The 18,498-nt window shown below is 39.5% G+C and overlaps 1 non-coding gene across 1 annotated transcript; it reads left to right on the forward strand.

Moving 5' to 3' along the window:
* Positions 1–17,163: 17,163 nt before the first annotated feature.
* On the forward strand, positions 17,164–17,318 carry LOC149222568 (U1 spliceosomal RNA). Its single transcript, XR_016249922.1, has one exon. It is a non-coding gene; the product is annotated as a U1 spliceosomal RNA (small nuclear RNA).
* Positions 17,319–18,498: the final 1,180 nt, after the last annotated feature.

Below are 18,498 nucleotides of genomic sequence, written 5' to 3' on the forward strand. Positions count from 1 at the left end.
TCTTGTTCCTTGAATGTGACTCTGCTCTCATCATCCGAATGTTTCAAAAGTCTTGAAACTGATTACCCAAAATGATATTTTGTATTAGCTGTTGTTCCAAGGTAAATTTGGAACTGTAAGAATTACCAATTGATAAAAGTTTGGAAACCATTAAAAGGTAGGAAAGGTGAAATTGGAACAAATGACCATACTGCGGATTGAACCCAGAATCTCAGGTTTCGTAGACCAGCGCCTTATCCATTAATTAATTAGTCTAATAACCAAAAATATAATTTATTCCATTTGCCTCTCACTTCCTCTCAGACGCTGTCTAATTAGTTCCATATGTTACTGATGCTTCACTTCGGAGTGGGTTCTAACTGGCTAACTTTGATTCGGGAAACGGAATTGGTTCACGAGCACAGATCTGGCTCTATCGCAATTGCCTGAACTTAACTCTTTGGAAAATATGTATGTGACCCTGTAGGATGATGTGCGCCCCATATCCACAGCCGATTGGGTTTGCTGCTCTATCAAAATATCTTGCGCATATCTTTTATTTTATTTATTATTATTAATCCATTATTAATAATTAATAATTATTATTTATTTTATTTATTGTTATTTTAGATTTAGTTTTTAATTTAAGATTTAAATTAGCTTTCTGGAATTTTGTTCATTTAGTATTTATTTTGAATTTTCCTTTATTCATTCATTCATTGTAGTGAAAACGGATCAAGGTTAGAAAGTAAACCCAATTCATACTATAGCGTGGACAATCCTAACCATCTTTCTCAAAAATGATAACCACAGGAATTCAAAGACTAACAATATAAATTTTATTATAAAAAACCAGCTTGATAAAGTATTCATAAAATGTATTTAATGCTTATTTAAGAACTATTAGCGATATAGTTGATAATTAAAATAAATTTTTAAAATTAATATTTCAAAATAAATACTGTTTAAAATAAGTGTTAATCATAAATAATTTTGTGCAAATGTAAGTAAGAAAGTACATCCAGAAATTGAGATGACACTTATTATTTTAAACTTTTAATAAATTACTTATTTTTTATAAAAATTGCACTAATTGATATCTCATTATATAACTAATTGATCTCTCATTATATAATTATACATTTGATAAAATGCCTCCATATCTCGTTGAAAAAGCAAAACAAATATAGGCACTGTGAAGATTAACGTGTCGGCATGTATAACGAAATGCACCATCGTCGGCTTAAAAAACCATCACAACCCTAACCAATGGAAACACTATTTAGACATGTTACTAATGCAATTTCGAAATCAATACTCTCATTTCGTATCAAATCTTTCACACGCGAGGTCTTTCATCCACACAAGTATAAAGCTATTATTTTATTTTTGAATTAGTTTGGGAACCATGGAAGGAGAAAATCGAAACAGTTCTACAAATTCCCATAACGAGTATTTGAGAGAAAAGGTTCTCGATGTTATGCGATCTGTGGAAGCAGAAGCCCGCGAGGAAAATGCAGGCATTCTTCCTACTGCTCTACAAACCTCAACAGGCGCTACAACAAGAATTGAAAATGACCATTTGGTGTCGACTGTGAGGTTTCATAAGGTGATGTCGACATATGTCGAGCACCAACTTTCGGGGGAGAGTTCATTAGAGAATATTGGTATACGCGAATTAAATGACCAACTGCATCAAGAGAATATTGTTCTCCTCAGAGTCAGTACTCAGATCGAGAGTTTATCAGAGAATATTGATATACGTGAATTAGATTTTGAATGGCGTGAAGCTATTGTTAATCGTTTCAGAAGCAATGAAGGTGAATATGACGAGAGCGAAGACTATCTAACAACATTTACATTTCCTGATAATACTATTGTTTTTCGATACATACATGATCATCGAACAACATCTTGAGGACTATACGTATAACTTCCATTTCAGATCTGAAATTATCCATATTGGCATGGGTGACATTACAGAGGAAGGAGAAATAAGTAGTCCCGCGGAGGAAGAAGTGCCTAATAGCCTTCGTGTAGCAGTGGATGCGTTGCCATCATTAGCTGTGGTTAGCGAAGAAAGTGAAAGCAGTGATGGAGACATGTGCTCAATTTGTCACGAAACGTTTTCCAGTGAAGAGCCTGCAAAAGAATTGCCATGCCAACACCTCTATCACTCGAAGTGCATTCTCTTATGGCTTCACCTAATAAATTCTTGTCCAATGTGTAGATCTGAATTTTCTTCTTTAAGCAAGCTACTGCTTTCTCCAACGAATACATTTGATTATAATTTCTTGCTGAAAGTAAACATTTAACTTCAAATTAGATTTAGAAATCCATTCAACATGACAAGCTCACAAAAACTTAAACCCTGATGTTCACATTCATCACTCTGCTATCTTTTAACTATGCAAATTAGACTTGCAAAAATAATATAATCCAGAACCTAGGCATTGTGGCCAGTATAGGCATGATACCATTGAAGAATTTGCCACAACATAAAATCTATAAAGAAAACAGATGAGGTATAACTTTCTCTTATTTCATTTTTTACTCTAAATTTATTAGAGTAAGATGACTATATTTGAGTTTCCAACAAAATATGAAACATATACACACAAATATCTTACCTCAGCTGACAAATCTACATTATTAAAATCAAGAATGAATAAAAACCTCAAGGCAGTGAGGGGTGGAAGGGATTTTAATTAAGTACGGCTGCGGCCATAGAAGTGGGTTTACCAAGGAAGGTTGGCCTCTCATCGTTGGCCATAGTCACAATCACTCTCATGTCGTAATGTTCATCAGAATGTTTTGAGATATCCTCCGTGCTCTGGTTCACCCCATCTTCATTACGAACATCCTGTGATGTGTTTCTTTCTCGAACTTCAGAAAGTGGCCCACGCATGGACTCCTTGAGGTAAGAGCATACGAGAATAATCACAGGAAAGGGAAAGAGAATGAGAATGACACCTAACAGATACAGAACAAGCAAACTCCAATTTGATAATTTGCTGCCTCCTGAGAACATCTCCCCTCGTTGGTGTTGGTATCCTTCCTGCAAGGCCTGCACGACGAAATTCTGTTATAGCAAGGTATTAGAAAGCTATACGATTTTTAGATCACACAAAACCATAAAATGTAAGAAACAGAGACGCACAATCAAAACTTCAAGAACATCAAGATGAAGATGAACACTGCCAAGTACAAAAGATGTCGTGCCCATTACAGCTGATAACGGTACAAATTTTTTGCTGAATGATATTTGATGGCTGAGATTTTAAAATCTCAACGATGATGTCTTTGTCTTCTTAGGCGTAAATATCCCCCAATTTGGCGGTGCAGAATTCATCCAAAACCTTGGTTTGGCAGCTTCAACGTGTATATTTTGCAGTACCATGTCGGGAGCCGAGTAGAAAAAAAACTTCAACTACATGTCCTGCATGACAATGATCAACAGGCCCCTGATGTGTTCGACGAAGGTGTCTTTGGACTGAAGCTTCAACTTTCTTGAATGAAAATGTACCGCCGAATTCTTCCAGATGCCGCGGTTTCAATTTCAAATTTCAAACCAACTTAGAATAATGAATGGCCCGGTTCAAGTTCTTGTTTCGGCCGGTTTCCAAATTCAAATGAGTGTACGGTCTGGTGGTGGCATTCAAGGCGGAGGCAACCGACTTACCGACGTGTGCCTGCACGCCACAGTGGAGGCCAAAGTGGAGGCGGGCAGGGTCGTCGATGGGTAGGAGCACGGCAGACGGCAGAGTTGCCGGAGCTGCGTGCCCTGTAATTGCTAGAGAGGGATGCATGCTATGATGCATGGTCGAACATGGAAGGGCCCCATGACGTCGAGGAGGCTGTCTGCCGCTGTCAGAGGGTGTAAGGACATAGCATTAACTTTGCTATGGAGGTGGAAATAGGAACTGCCCAAAGTCTGGCGCCTTGTGATGGTGAGAGTGACTGTCCAATGCCACTGTGCGATGGTAGTCGGGCGCCTTGTGATGGTGAGGGTGACTGTCCAATGCCATTGTGCGATGGATAGACCATATATGATGGGCGACCTAGATGACAAGTACGCACGAGGCATGATGATTACTGTCACGACCCCATGATGGTCGCATCGTCGTGGGCGTGCAACACTGACGAGATTTTGTATCAAGAACTCAACTACTTTCTCCCAGGCTACGCCTGTAGCCTCTGTGTCTTTACAAAATCATTTTCAACTTTGCTGAATTAAGTTTTCAGAACATTTCCAACACAGTAGCCAACTTCTTAAATAGGGCACTACTGAAGCGGGTGCATTGCACGTGGCTTCCTTTAAAGTTGAAACGGCCTATTCGACAACATTGTTCCATACAAAAGGCACTTGTTTTTAAAGCTGAAAAGGCCTACTCGACAACATCGTTCCATACAAAGGGCACTTGTTTTTAAAGATGAAAAGGCCTACTCGACAGCATCGTTCCAATGTTTTCAAATCTTACACGAAGCCCCAACAACTATTGCGTACATGGTTGCATATCCACAATGGTAAGAGCAAGTAGCAAGCAAGGTTTGAAGCTTAATGAAGGTCTCCATGCCCCATGGACCTACCTTTCGGTCACAACATCAATAAAATTAATCTCTCTTTCTCTCTTTCTTTCTTCTTCTTTCTTTTTTCTTCTTTCTTTTTCTTTTTCTTCTCTCTTTTTATTTTTTTTAATATATATATCTTATCTTTCGGTATAGGGGTTTCAAGGTTTCACCTATCTCTATTTAAATATGTTGTTCAATTAAGGTGGTCTCTTCCTTTTTGTATCATTTGTCAGAGGTTTGTAATCATGCCCAACTTCACTAGTTTGTATGGGGGAGTTCTGAATTCACTACCCCCTAAACCCATGACTTGGGAGGCGTGGCGTGGCGGGGGGTTGGGATTTCATCATTGTGGTTATATGGTACTCTTTGGTCTAGGCTCTTTAAGTTGAAGACACTTGACCTCTTCCCCGAACGGCACTGGAGGTTAAATCCCTGGTCGCCATGTAGCATTCAAGAGGGTTTATGTTGTTATTACCTTTCGCCGTAGAAGGCTCCTTGTGATCATAGCCTCTTGGAGTTGTTTTACTATCCCTGGTTAAGTACATTGTCAAGCTCCTATATTTCCCTGTTCTCCGCGGGGAGGGAAATTGATTTATGCGTGGGGCCTAGGGACAACATAAAACAATCAGGCAGAGGCATGTGCTCTACTTTAGGGATTGCTATCGCTGTACACTGATAGAGTGAGGATGTCGACCGTCGTTGTTGATTCAAGCATAATTATCAACCGCTTGAACCCTAGAAACACTCCCTCGAAAAGCAAGTCCGCATCACAGAATTCGAAAAGAGACCTTTCGTTTCCAAGAGGTTACCTTCTTTCGAGCCCTGAGGGCTCTCAACCTACAAGCCGATAGTCTTGCAAAATGGAGGAACAATGTTGAATGAGGGGATCTTGGAAAAAATACTAAACAACAAGTTGGCATCACTACTCTCAACCGACTAGTGAACAGTCTTGCAAACAGAGGCATAATGCTGAATGAGGGGATCTTGAAAAATTAATAAATTGCAGGTTGGCATCGCTCACCAAAAGAATTTGAAAAAGAGACTCTTCGTTTCCAAGGGGTTACCTTCTTCCGGGCCCCTAGATTTCTCAATTGGCATGCCAGGCCAGGGGGACGGCGTTGCAAATGGAGGCACAAAGCCGAATGAGGGGATCTTGAAAAATAAAAATAAAAGAATTTGGGGTTTTATATTCCCATCCCATGCCCTAAATTTATTTTCAATTCACCAATCGTGAAGGGCATCCCTTCGTTATTGCTACTTGAGATAGGATTTATTATCTGCTTCCAACACACAGAGCGCTGCTTACTTCTAGCCACAGTTTTGGGAGCTACACTTTCTTCTTGGGCTTGTCATTTGACAAGACCCAACGTGAAGTCAATTTATTTTCAATTCACCAAACATGAAGGCATGTTTGGAGGTCAGCAACCGACACATGTCGAGTCAATTCACATGAGCTTTGCAACCAGAGCATGTCGAGTCAATTCAGCGAACATGAAAGCATGTTTGGGGCTCAACAGCCAACACATGTAAAGTCAATTCACCAAACATGAAGGCATGTATCCAGCTCAGCGGCCAAAAAATGTCAAGTCGTTTCAACGAAGATGAAGGCATGTTTCGAGCTCTGGAACCAACACATGTCAGGTCAATTCAACGAACATGAAGCCCTGTTTCGGGCACACCAACCGTGTGTCAAGTCAATTCACCAAACATAAGGCATGTTTCGAGCTCACCAATAAACACATGCCAAAGCAACCAGATGAAAATGGGAAGAATGTCAAAGACCACTGGAAAATTTTGTGAGGGGAGGGCTGAACATTTCAGATTAAAAAAACTAAAAGGGACAATGTTGGAGCAATGCTTGATATCTTTGAAATCAAAATCATCAACATTAAACACGGAAAGAGAAAAGTGATTCGTTAAAAGTGTATAATTCAAAATTGGTTGGAAAGCCAAAAGAGAAAGGACAATAACACCCGACAAAGGAAAGAGACACAACAAACCAATCAAGATTGGGTCTTGTCAAATGACAAGCCCAAGAAGAAGGTGTAGCTCCTAAAACCGTGGCTAGAAGTTAGCAACGCTCTGTTTGTTGGCAGTGGATAATAAAATCCTATCTCAAGTAGGAATAAGAATGGGATGCCTTCCAAGGGCCAAACAAGTGTAGCGGGTGCCTAGAGGAAGAGGAAGAGGAAGACTCAATCATTTACAAGAAACCTACATAGGATCCTCCATGATAGCAATCACAAAAACTTGGGTGAAGACTCAATCTTTAACCAGTGCACTAAAGAAAACCGAGATGGGATCCTCCATGGTAGCAATCACAAAAGACTCGCTCAATCAAACAAGGACAAAGATAGACAACATTACAGGGGAGAGACAACGTGCGATTAGAGTTCCATATACTGCAAACATAAGTTTAGGAATTTGTGTAGACCGCTGGAGGATAGTACGGCGTTCATCTTAGTGATCTCCTTGTCAGCAACTTTACACATCATACCATCCAATATACTTGCCTCTAGGTTCCGTTGTGTAATGATGATGATTAATTTGATCAAGGGGTTTCCATACCTCTCCCATGCAGATGCTTTTTAAGTGCCATGATGGAGGATTCATTTTGTGACAAGGTGGATTGATGACTTGAATTGCCATCATTAAAAGTTCCTTGATGGCAAGTTTTCTTTGCAGATATCAGATGATCAACTGATCATTAAGGCAACTAATTGTGCACACAATTGGTCTTCAAAAGACTAATTTCATGAGAAATCCTAAAGAACAAGTCCATGAACATAAACGAAATTTCCAGAAAATTACAAGTTCTTGCACTTCCAAAAATAGTTTAATGGTTTGAAATGTTGCATGATAGATAAGCAAATTCAAAGACTTGCGGATTGTTCGTAAAGGTACAAGGATGGTGAAATACCTATCCACATTTGAATTCGACATGAAGATTTTCTATATTTGAAAGTTTGCATGCCACTTCATTACATTCCACATACACTTCATTACGTTTCCTTTAATCCTAGCCCACCAATAAAACCAACGAAGCTCATCTACAAGCTTTTTGTTCCACTTTACATATTCATTGTCAGTTTCCTTTTTCATACACTTGCAAATAAAACCTTGCTTCCATACACCATTGAGTCCATAGTCCTTGAGTCAAAATATTTTTCTAAAAACACCTTGAATCTTGCATGCCTTAAGGGCAAGCTATCATGTCGATAAACAAGGGAATACATCAATGTCACTTGTTCGTCGGATCTTCTGAGTAATCAACAACAAAAAATTCAATCATACTTAGAAAGATGTGTTCGGGGCATCTTGACTCTCCTCCACATCAAATATGGGAGATCCCGTGTTGACTAGTGGCATGCATTAATGGCCACTAAGTTAACAAATTCTTGTTATGTTCGACACTGAAACATTTATTCACATGACAGGAATTGTGCCAAAGAGCATTGAAGACTTGAAGACCAATCATTTTGTAGCAGAGGAAGTAGATTTACTTTCATTACTTTTTAGTTTTTGATGTAAATGACTTGAGGACAAGTCAATACATAAAGCTGGGGGGGAAGTGTAAATTCTAAATTTTGTATACCTTCCAAGCCTTATACATTTTCAGTGGCATTCAATAGAAGATTCCGAACATTCAACAGAAGATCCAACAGCAGATTCCGAACATTCAATAGAAGATCCAACAACAGATTCTGAACATTCAATAGAAGATCTAGTAGCAGATTCAACAACAGATGCAACAACAATAAAAGGTTCACTTTTTCGACATCATCCACCATTCTCACAGGCAAGTGAAGAAGACTATGATCAGAATTTTGCAGCCACACATGCACAACTCTCATCCATTTTTGAAAGGGTAAGTTGAGGTATGATATTTTCTAACTTTTAACCATTTAATTCCTTGAAAGCTAGAATGATAAATTTTGGAAAAACTCCTTTCCTCATTTCATAAAATTGCCAAAACCATCAGTTTGGGGGGGAATACATTTACATTCATACTTTGTCACATTCATATTTTTCCATATTCATATATCACATTCTAAAATCCACGTACTTTCCAAGTATATTTACTATTACATCATCATGAACATATAATGGCTTTGTAAAAAGTACTTAAAAGCTAATTGGATGCCAACACAATCATGGTTCTCACACAAGAACCAACCATGAAACATTCCAACAAAAATACTTTGCAATAAAAATCACATTATCATGCAAAGATCATACATTGAATGCAACAAACATAATATGGTTGAAACACAAGAACCAACCAAGTTGTAATTCAACAAACACACTTTGCAAGCATTAGTAAATAATATCATGCAAAGCTTAAGCCAAAAAGCTCAAGTATCAAAAGTAATGTAATAGATTTCATGGGGACATGCAATACCTTTAGTTTGGGGGTATGTTGGGCCTAGGAATTATCCTTAAAATACATCCACTTTCACTCCATTCACACATTTTCTCACCTCTATTCCACCACCATGTCACCACATCAGCTTCACTTTCATCATTTTATGGGTTACCTCTGTGTTTTCCAAAACATTATTAATTCTTAGTATTTTTAAGAGAATTTATGGTTAAACTTTAGAAAATAATCTCCATATGCTTATACCTAACAATTAGAATGAGTTTGTTGACATGCGTAGGTACAAAGGAAGCTTCCAAGGCATCTTTATGTGGCACTCTATGTTCAAATTCGAATTTGAGGAGATCATGGACCTCATGGAGGAGATCATGCAGGATAGGGTTATGTGTCACCATTGGTTGAGAAATATATGGGTCAAAGGAGGGAATAATGAATTTACATTTATGAGTTTGTTATCATAGTTTTTGTATAAATAGGAGTGTTATCTCCTTCATTTGTAATCTTAATTTTTAGAATTTAGAAACTTAGTCCTTCATTTGTAATTTTAGATTTTAGAACCATTGTGATGTAGAGTTTAGTACCTCTTGGAATGTAGAACTTGGAGTTTGTAATTGCAATTTGCAATTGACGATAAATAAAGTGGATTGGATTTTCTTCTACATTTGACTTCTTTCTAAGCATGCTTGTGGAGCTATGGAGGGCCCCCATTGCCTCACTTGCATACTTGTTTTGGTATAGTAAGATTCGTTCATTTATGTTTTTAATTTCATTAGTTTAAAGATTATGACACTGGAAATATAAATGAATAGTCTCTTGTAAGAGAGCTTTAATATTTCTTGTAATCAATTTGAATTATGATTAAATAACTTCATTTCTTAGTTAATTGATTAAGATGTTAGAAATATTAATGAAAAATCTCCCGTAAGGGAGCTTTAATATTTCTTACACTTGTCACAATGTCTTTAGATTTCATTTTGTTAAATGACTGAATAGGTGCTGGAGATCCCAATGAAAGACCTCTTGTAAGGGAGCTTTGGCAATTCTTCACCTAGCTTGGTTTAGTTTGTCTCTAAGTCCATATATATTGGATGATCCTTGAAGCTTACTTACCCGGATCGATAGTAAATGAAACTCTAATTTGTATCCGCATTTTAGACCAAACAATGCGCCTTTTGAGGGTGCATGTCAGTGATATCACTACTTTGTCCTCGTAGCGAAGAATCTCATCCTTCCAAGAGTAGCTCGCTGTGGAATTTGGATCTGCTTGCAAGTTATGAATGAGTTGGGAGAGCAAAGGATGTGAAAACCATTCCTTGCGAGCTTCTTCAATCCACTCTGGAATGGGAAGAGAGATTGCTAGCAGGGTGTTATCCTCCTCAAATTGGTGTGATAAAGCATCCGCTACGACATTTTCGCGCCCTTTCTTGTAAATTATCTCATAATCATATCCCAAAATTTTGGCTAGCCATTTATTTTTCTGTGGCGAGGATAGGCGTTGCTCCAAAAAATATTTAAGGCTTTGATGGTCTGTGCAGATTTGGAAATGCTGCCCCAATAAGTATGGTCGCCAAGTATCCACTACATGTAAGATGGTCATCATCTCCTTCTCATAGGTAGATTGTCCCAGATGTTTCCCACTTAGTTGTTGGCTAGTGAATGTTATGAAACCAGCTCAAGAAAAGATAGAAAAGATAGATCAACGCCTTAGAATTCAGCCTCTTCGAGGGGGCAACCTCCTTTACATTACATAAATGAACAATTCTTGGATGATTCAAATGACAAAACCTCCTTTCTATATATAGGAGTCTAAGGAGTCACAATATAATCCAGCCGACCTAACAATAATAATATAAAGCCACAAAAATAACAATAGAGGGATTCTATGGGGCACAGTAATAACAATATGGGGGCAATAGGGGCACAACAATATTAATAAGGGGTATAACTACAATAGTAATGGGGTAATCACTAGTATTATAGGGACCCAACAGTGAAGGCCAAGGGTCAACCTTCCGCATTAAGACAACCCCAATACCTGTACCTGAAGCATCGCAATCAATCACAAAAGATTTGGTGAAGTCGGGTAGTGCCAATATGGGAGTGGAACACATGGCATGTTTGAGAGCTATAAATTCCAATTGTGCTTCATCATTCCAGAGGAATGAATTTTTCTTGAGAAGGTGAGTGAGGGGTCTAGCAATGCGACCATAATTGCAGACAAATTTGCGATAGTAGCTGGTGAGACCCAAGAATCCTCTCAAGATCTTCAAGGTCTTTGGTTGGGCCAATCCTGCATTGCCTAGATGTTTTTGGGATCTACCCTGACACCTTCACGCCCCACAATGTGGCCCAAATACTCGACTTCTTTCATGCCAAAAGAGCACTTGGACAATTTGACAAATAATTTATGCTTCCCAAGCATTTGCAAGAGCAAGTCTACATGTTGAAGATGTTTTTCCCAGGTGAGGCTGTAGATGAGAATGTCATCAAAGAAAACAAGGACACATTTTTGAGATATGGTTTGAGCAGGTGATTCATGAGGCTCTGAAAAGTGGATGGGGCATTATAGATACCAAATGGCATGACCAGGAATTCATAATGGCCTTCATGAGTTTGGAAAGCAGTCTTCGGAATGTCTACTTCTATCATGTGTATTTGGTGATAGCCCGAGCAAAGGTCTAGCTTAGTAAAGAATTGAGCCCCATTCAGTTCATCCAACAAATCATCAACAACCGGGATGGGGAATTTATCTTTGACTGTCAGCTTGTTGAGGGCCCTAAAGTCTGGACACATATGCCATTCCCCATCTTTCTTGAGCACCATGACCACAGGCGATGAATAAGGACTAATGCTAGGACGATTGAAATCGGCTTCCATGAGTTCCTTGATGATTTTTTCAATTTCATTCTTTTGGGCGAAAGGGTATCTATATGGGCGCACATTCAGTGGTTGTGCCCCTGGGACCAAAGTAATGCTATGATCATGTTCCCCTCTTGATGGTGGAAGCTCATGAGGTTTGTCAAAGACCTGCAGATGGTTGTTTAAGACCTATTGCATCTTAGGATGAATATGAAGAGTAGGGGGCTCGAAGGCCTGAATGGCATTAAATTGGGTGATAACTCCATGGTGGCCCTTTTTTAACAACTTTTCCATCCGATGTGAGCTAATGATAGAAGGAGTACCTGCTTGGAGTCCACAAAGGGTATGCATGTGGTCATTCTGCTTAAAGCTCATATATAACTCTTGGAAATCCATTGTGATTGGGCCGAGTGTGCAGAGCCATTCAACACTCAAGACAATGTCACACCCAACCATGTTGATGGCAAACATGTGGGTCTTTAGGTGGTAATATCTCATCTAAAGTTTGATATTTTCATAGCAGCCGTCACATTTCATTGTCCCCCAATCAGTAATCTGTACCTGGAAATTAGAGACTGCTATGAAAAAACAATGCACAACTTCTGCGACTCTCTGATGGATAAAGTTATGCATGTTGCCACTATCAATCAAGACTACTACAGGGCGATGTTTAATAAAACCTCTGATTTTGAGAGTTTGGGGAGAAGAAATCCCTGCCAAAGCATGGAACGAGATAAATGGTTCTTCTGGTGTAGCTGGGAGCTCATTGTCCTGCTGGTTGTCCTCATCTTCCTCCTCTGGTCCCTCAAAGGATGGGGCTTCCTCAGATGAACTGTGATCAGTAGCATCAATTTGAAAGAATTTGGGTTCCTTGAATTTATGCCCCGGGGAGTATTTGTCATCACAATAGTAACAAAATCCTTTCTTTCTTCTTTCCACCACTTCTGCTGGTGACACCTTTTTAACCTTAAGTGTTTGGCTAGTGCTTGGAGCCTGGTTGGGGTGTCCCTTGGCTATGAAATTTGGACGAGGTGACTGAGCCGCTAACGCACGTTCCACTTCGCTAGTCGTTGTGCAAGCTTCTAGTCATGTGGGTGGGTGGTGCATCCAGACGTGAACTTGGATGGCATCTTTGAGACCACTAATAAAACATTCCAAGTAGAATTCATCTGTAAGGCCTCCTATGTGGAAGGATAATTTCTCAAAGGCTGTAATATAGTCATGTATTGTGCCTGTCTGTCTAAGCTTAGTAAGACGACCCACAAGATTGGATTCACGTTCAAAGCGTTCACAAAGGGATTTTGAGAACGCTTGCCAAGTAATTGGCCTTGCATAACATTTTTGATGCCATTGCCACCATTGCCATCTTTCTTGGTCCAAGTAAAGGCCTCCCACATGTAGCTTAGTCTCATCATCTCTGATGTGATTCAGCATGAAATATTGGTCCATTTGTGATAGCCATATGCCATATTAGAGCCATCAAATTTGCACATGTCTAGCTTGGGTGGTCGAGGGTGGGAATGTTGGTGGTTTCCATGGAAGTGAAGAGAATGACTAGGTTCTCCTTCATGGTCTTCATTAAAAGCATATGCCTCCGATTGTACCACCGACTTGCCCTTTGTGAATGTGTCGTTCAATGTCTGGATCTACCTCGATAATTCCTCCAACCTATTTTCAAGGGATTCCATCTTCTCATTGGCCATAGCTTGAGCTCTGGTTTCTACCATACACAGATCCGGTTCACTTGTCGTCACTATGAAAAAATTTGGGACCGCCCAAAAATTGAAGACGATAAGTGAATGGTACCACCTTACTCAGCTCGTCGTCCTGATTCTTGTGGGCTAAGTCTCTTATAAGCGTCCCAGGAAAATTTAATCTTGCCCAATGTCCTACGAGAATCACCCCAAGGTATAGGAGCCACAAGCCTCCCTACACAAATGGTTAGATCTGTTTGCGAAACCCTCAACTGCAGAGTGTGAGTAGGAATGCGGCAACGACCAAACCCCCGTTGCTGGATCTGATTGTGGTGGCGGCGTAGAACCCAACCTGCTAGATCTGATCTGAAAAAGAAGATGATGGGCGATCTTCAGAGAGACAAGGGAACTATGGTCTCAAGGAGTGTCAGGTGCTACAGATCACAATATATATAAGGCTCCAAAAATAGTACTTGGCCCACTATTTTAGGGCACTAACTAAGGAGGATCAACGTTACCCTTAGTCGTACTACCCGACTACCCTATCGTACACGCGAGTAATCTCCCCGAGTGCTGTTCTTGGTGTACTGTAGCAGCAAGATGACTGATGGTTTATCTACAATGAGGTTTCAGGTGAGCCTAGGGGGTTTCCGATATACCCAGAGGGTACGTGGAAGACAGTCCGTGTGTGGTTCTGTCTAATGCGCTACTACTCAAAGGGGTACCCACAGGGGTTACAAGGGAGTCCAACGTGACCACCTCTTGTATTTCCTGCGTTTATGCCTCCCCAAATCCGCAGGTTTATGCGCTCAACGACAAATCCCATGGTTTAAAGATGCCGGAACACGTCTCTAGCCAAAAAAAAAATTCTGCTACAAATGGAGATACCATCGGCCCTGGAAAGTGCTCTGATACCACTTGTTCTGCTCTTGACCTATGAGAAGATGCCAGAATACCAAATATGCGAAGAAATACAACCCTGAACATAGAACAAAATGAGAAACAACAACATGTATTTTATTATTCAAAGATGAAAGAAATGTTCACTTGCCTCTTCGAGGGGGCAACCTCCAATAGAGCAGGGCTCGATTACAGAATAAGACACGACCCTATTACATAAATAAGGGGGTTAGGGTTGGACCCTAACAATATCCCATTTAAAATTTCGCCGAGAAAAAAAGAGGTGGCTTGAATGCACTCGATGCCTTCGGCAAAAAATACATGTGTGCTTAAAATTGACATGGCAACGTCTATGGAATATAGACTAAGAACTATTATGACTTCTAAACATGCATTGCTATGCCTAAAAGAAAAAAGAAAAAGAAGTGCAATCCCACCATGATCAAAATATAAAAAAAGAAGAAGAAGAAGCAATTCAAGAATGGAGACCTTGCACCAATATATGACAATAAAACTAAGGGTAAGAAAAGAAATTTGGAAATCACTGGACTTGGAACTTATATTTTCAAAGACATCAGAGCCAATTGCCTTGTCCAACTAGAAACACTTGTTCCCCTTCTTCGAGCGATACTAGTCATCTCGTCGCTTCATTACACTTTGAGCCAAAACCAAATTGTCCCGCAAGGTGTGGAGAATGGATTATTTGGTGTGAAGTGTGAAGTCAACTTCGTGTAGCTAGGGTGTGCCTGGTAAATACGAAGCCGCTACTAGGAATTTTTGGCCACAAGCAGCTGCATATGGTGTCATTTTGGTAGGATCGTGATAAGAGGTATTGCACCAAAAATGTGTAAGGAGTAGCTATTATGCTCATTGGTGTTTCCTTTTTGAGGCAAAGCATCTCAAACAGGTTTCCAAAACACTTATTTGACCACCTTTATCTGACCACCAATTTGGGGATGATGATAGATACTCATTTTCAATTGAGTACCCTAAATTTTAAATGAATCATGCTTGAAATTGTTTGCAAGCGTGGGATCTCGATTCAACACAACATGAAGTGGGACGGCGTGCAACTTAAATGTTGGTTTCACGAAAACATGGGTAACTAAAAAAGGTGTAAATGAGTGTGATAGTGTAAAAAAGTGAGCACATTTGAAAACGTGGTTGACGAAAATGATGATGACATATTGGTTGTATCCTTTCAGAAGATCCATGGAAATGTCAGTCCTGATGGTGGTTTATATTGCTAGTGGTGACAGTGCTTCTTCACCATCTCACCCTTGTTCTTTTAACAAGCACCACATGTATGTACAAAAGCCTGGATGTGTGTTTTCATGCCTTCCCATGAGAAAGAGTGCGTAGTTGATTCGTAGGTATTTTGAAAGCCAAAGTGCCCGTGGTAGGAGATGAACACAAGTCATCTAAGACGAGCATTGTGTTAAAGCACAATTTTGAATAAAAAGAATGCACCCCTTATGCTTCAAGGTATCTTGTTGTCATGTGTATATCTTAGGGGGATTAGGATTCTCCTAAAGCATTTGGATGAATTGAATCGCCACATCGATATCCATCCATTCCTGACAAGCTTTGACGAGATGAATAGGTACCGTAAGGATAAAGCAAGGAGAGATCATTTCTCCTCATATTTTTGCAATAAAGAAGATGCCTCACTGCCTTTCTTGTATATGTTGTCACAATCATACAGATGCATCTTAGTGCCCCATTTGTGTTTCTCCAAGGATGATAGCCTATCATCCATATAATACTTCAAACTATGAGGATGATATCGATTTGGAAGCACTTCCAAATAAGATATGGGTGCCAAGTCTGCGCTACATGAGAGATGGCCATCATCTCTTTTCTCATAGGTGGACTTGCGCAAATGTATGTCAACCACATCATCATAGCTCCCAAACCCCTGCCTGATGGATCACATTCCAGGGCAAAAGTGCTAGTTAAATAGGGCACTACTAAAGCGGGTGCATTGCACGTGGCTTCCTTTAAAGTTGAAAAGGCCTACTCGACAACATTGTTCCATACAAAAGGCACTTGTTTTTAAAGCTGAAAAGGCCTACTCGACAACATCATTCCATACAAAGGGAACTTGTTTTTAAATATGAAAAGGCCTACTCGACAACATCGTTCCAAAGTTATCAATATCTTACACGAAGCCCCAACAACTATTGCGTACATGGTTGCATATCCACAATGATAAGAGCAAGTAGCGAGCAAGGTTTGAAGCTTAATGAAGGTCGTGTTACCTACCCACTTTCAATAATGGATAGCAACAACAAAAATAATAAGAGGGATGAAATTAACGAATTGTGTACCATGTTACCTACCCACTTTCACAGATGGATATTAGCACCGACAATAATTATAAGGATGAAATTAACAAATTGAGTGCGAATATTAACAACAACAACAACAACAAAAAATCAAGTGTGAATATTAACAACAACAACAATAATAATAAGGATGAAATTAACAAATGGAGTGTGAATTTTAACAACAACAACAACAATAATAATAATAAGGATGAAATTAACAAAAAGAGTGTGAATTTTAACAACGACAACAACAATAATAAGAATGCAATTAACAAATTTCACAACAACAACAAAAACAATGAGGAGGAGGAGGATGAAATTAAGGAATTGAGTGAGCATTTTAATTTGTGTTAGGATATTGTAGGGTGGATATATCCCATATTCAACGTGGGGATACACGTAATGAAAGGAAGGGGTATAGAGGGGGAAGATAGCGAACGTGCAAAACATACTTACCTGGGCGGGGTCAATCGATGATCATGAAGGTCGATGGCTTAGGAAGGCCACCTCCATTGCACTTGGGAGGGGGGTCTACCTAGCATCTCCCACTGAGGAGAGTGCACGTCATAATTTGTGTTAGGGGGGTCTACCTAGCATCTCCTAGTAATGCTTGCATTCTTGTACAACCGTGTCCAACTCTTGTTTTTTTCCATTTACAAATTATTGCAATTGTGGTTATTAAATTGTTGATGTATATCATTTATATTAACTATCTCTGCAAAGTATATCATGATTTGATTTTGGCTACTCAAGAAAAGTATATCATGATCTAATTTTTTTGCAATGAATATTAATTTTTTTTAAGAATTTGTTGGATCAAATTACAAAGACATTGTTGGAGAAGAAATGACCTTTTCTGAATGAAATTGAGCATAGATTTTCCCACAAAACCACTGATTTCCGACCTGTAGGTGTCCACATCTCCATTGTTGTTAGACCCTTGGGCTTGAGTGTGCTTGAAGGCATGTCCCAAGATGGTATTGCATGACCCATGTTGACTTGACGACGTTGGTGGGGTCATTCAAAGAGTCGTGTGATGAGACCACCAAGTCAGTCGCCTTGTGATGGTGAGGGTGACTGTGCAATGCCATTGTGTGATGGACAGACCATATATGATGGATGACCTAGATGACAAGTACGCGCCAGGCATGATGAGTAATATCGCGACCCAATCATGGCCACACCATCATGGGCGTGCGACACTGACGATATTTTCTATCAAGGAACTCAACTACCTTTTCCCAGACTACGCCTCTAGCTTATGTGTCTTTATGAAATCATTTTCAACTTTGCGGAGTTAAGTTTTCAGAACATTTCCAACACAGTAGCCAACTTATTAACACTTAGCCAATTATTCACTTCATTCATTAAGAATTCAATTACTTCATATACATTTACTAAACTTGCGATATCGTAGCTTCACTTATAATCACTAAACAATATTGGCAACAGAGTAAAACTTCAACAAACACAAGTATATGCAACGAGGGAGGGAGCTACTAATAACAACTTCACCCATTTATATTAACTTCACTTCGAATATTATACAAGAGTTAGAAAATTTTTGGCTTAGGCCAACACAATGCCAAATATTCGTCAAATTCACAAGAGGTTATGCCCAACACTAAGGCTAGCACCTTGACCAACCAATACCCGCAAATCTGCACCCTTGGGCAACCCACAAAAAGCCCAACCCTTACAAACTTTCAGAAAAACCTGTTCGAGCCTCACAGCCCTGTGTTCTTCCTTTTTCCTTAGCTGTGACTTTCCTTTCATCCTGCGC

The sequence above is a fragment of the Pinus tabuliformis genome, chromosome Q (assembly GCF_031772625.1).
Source record: "Pinus tabuliformis cultivar Carrire ecotype Pingquan chromosome Q, CPIR1, whole genome shotgun sequence".
NCBI lineage: Eukaryota > Viridiplantae > Streptophyta > Pinopsida > Pinales > Pinaceae > Pinus > Pinus tabuliformis.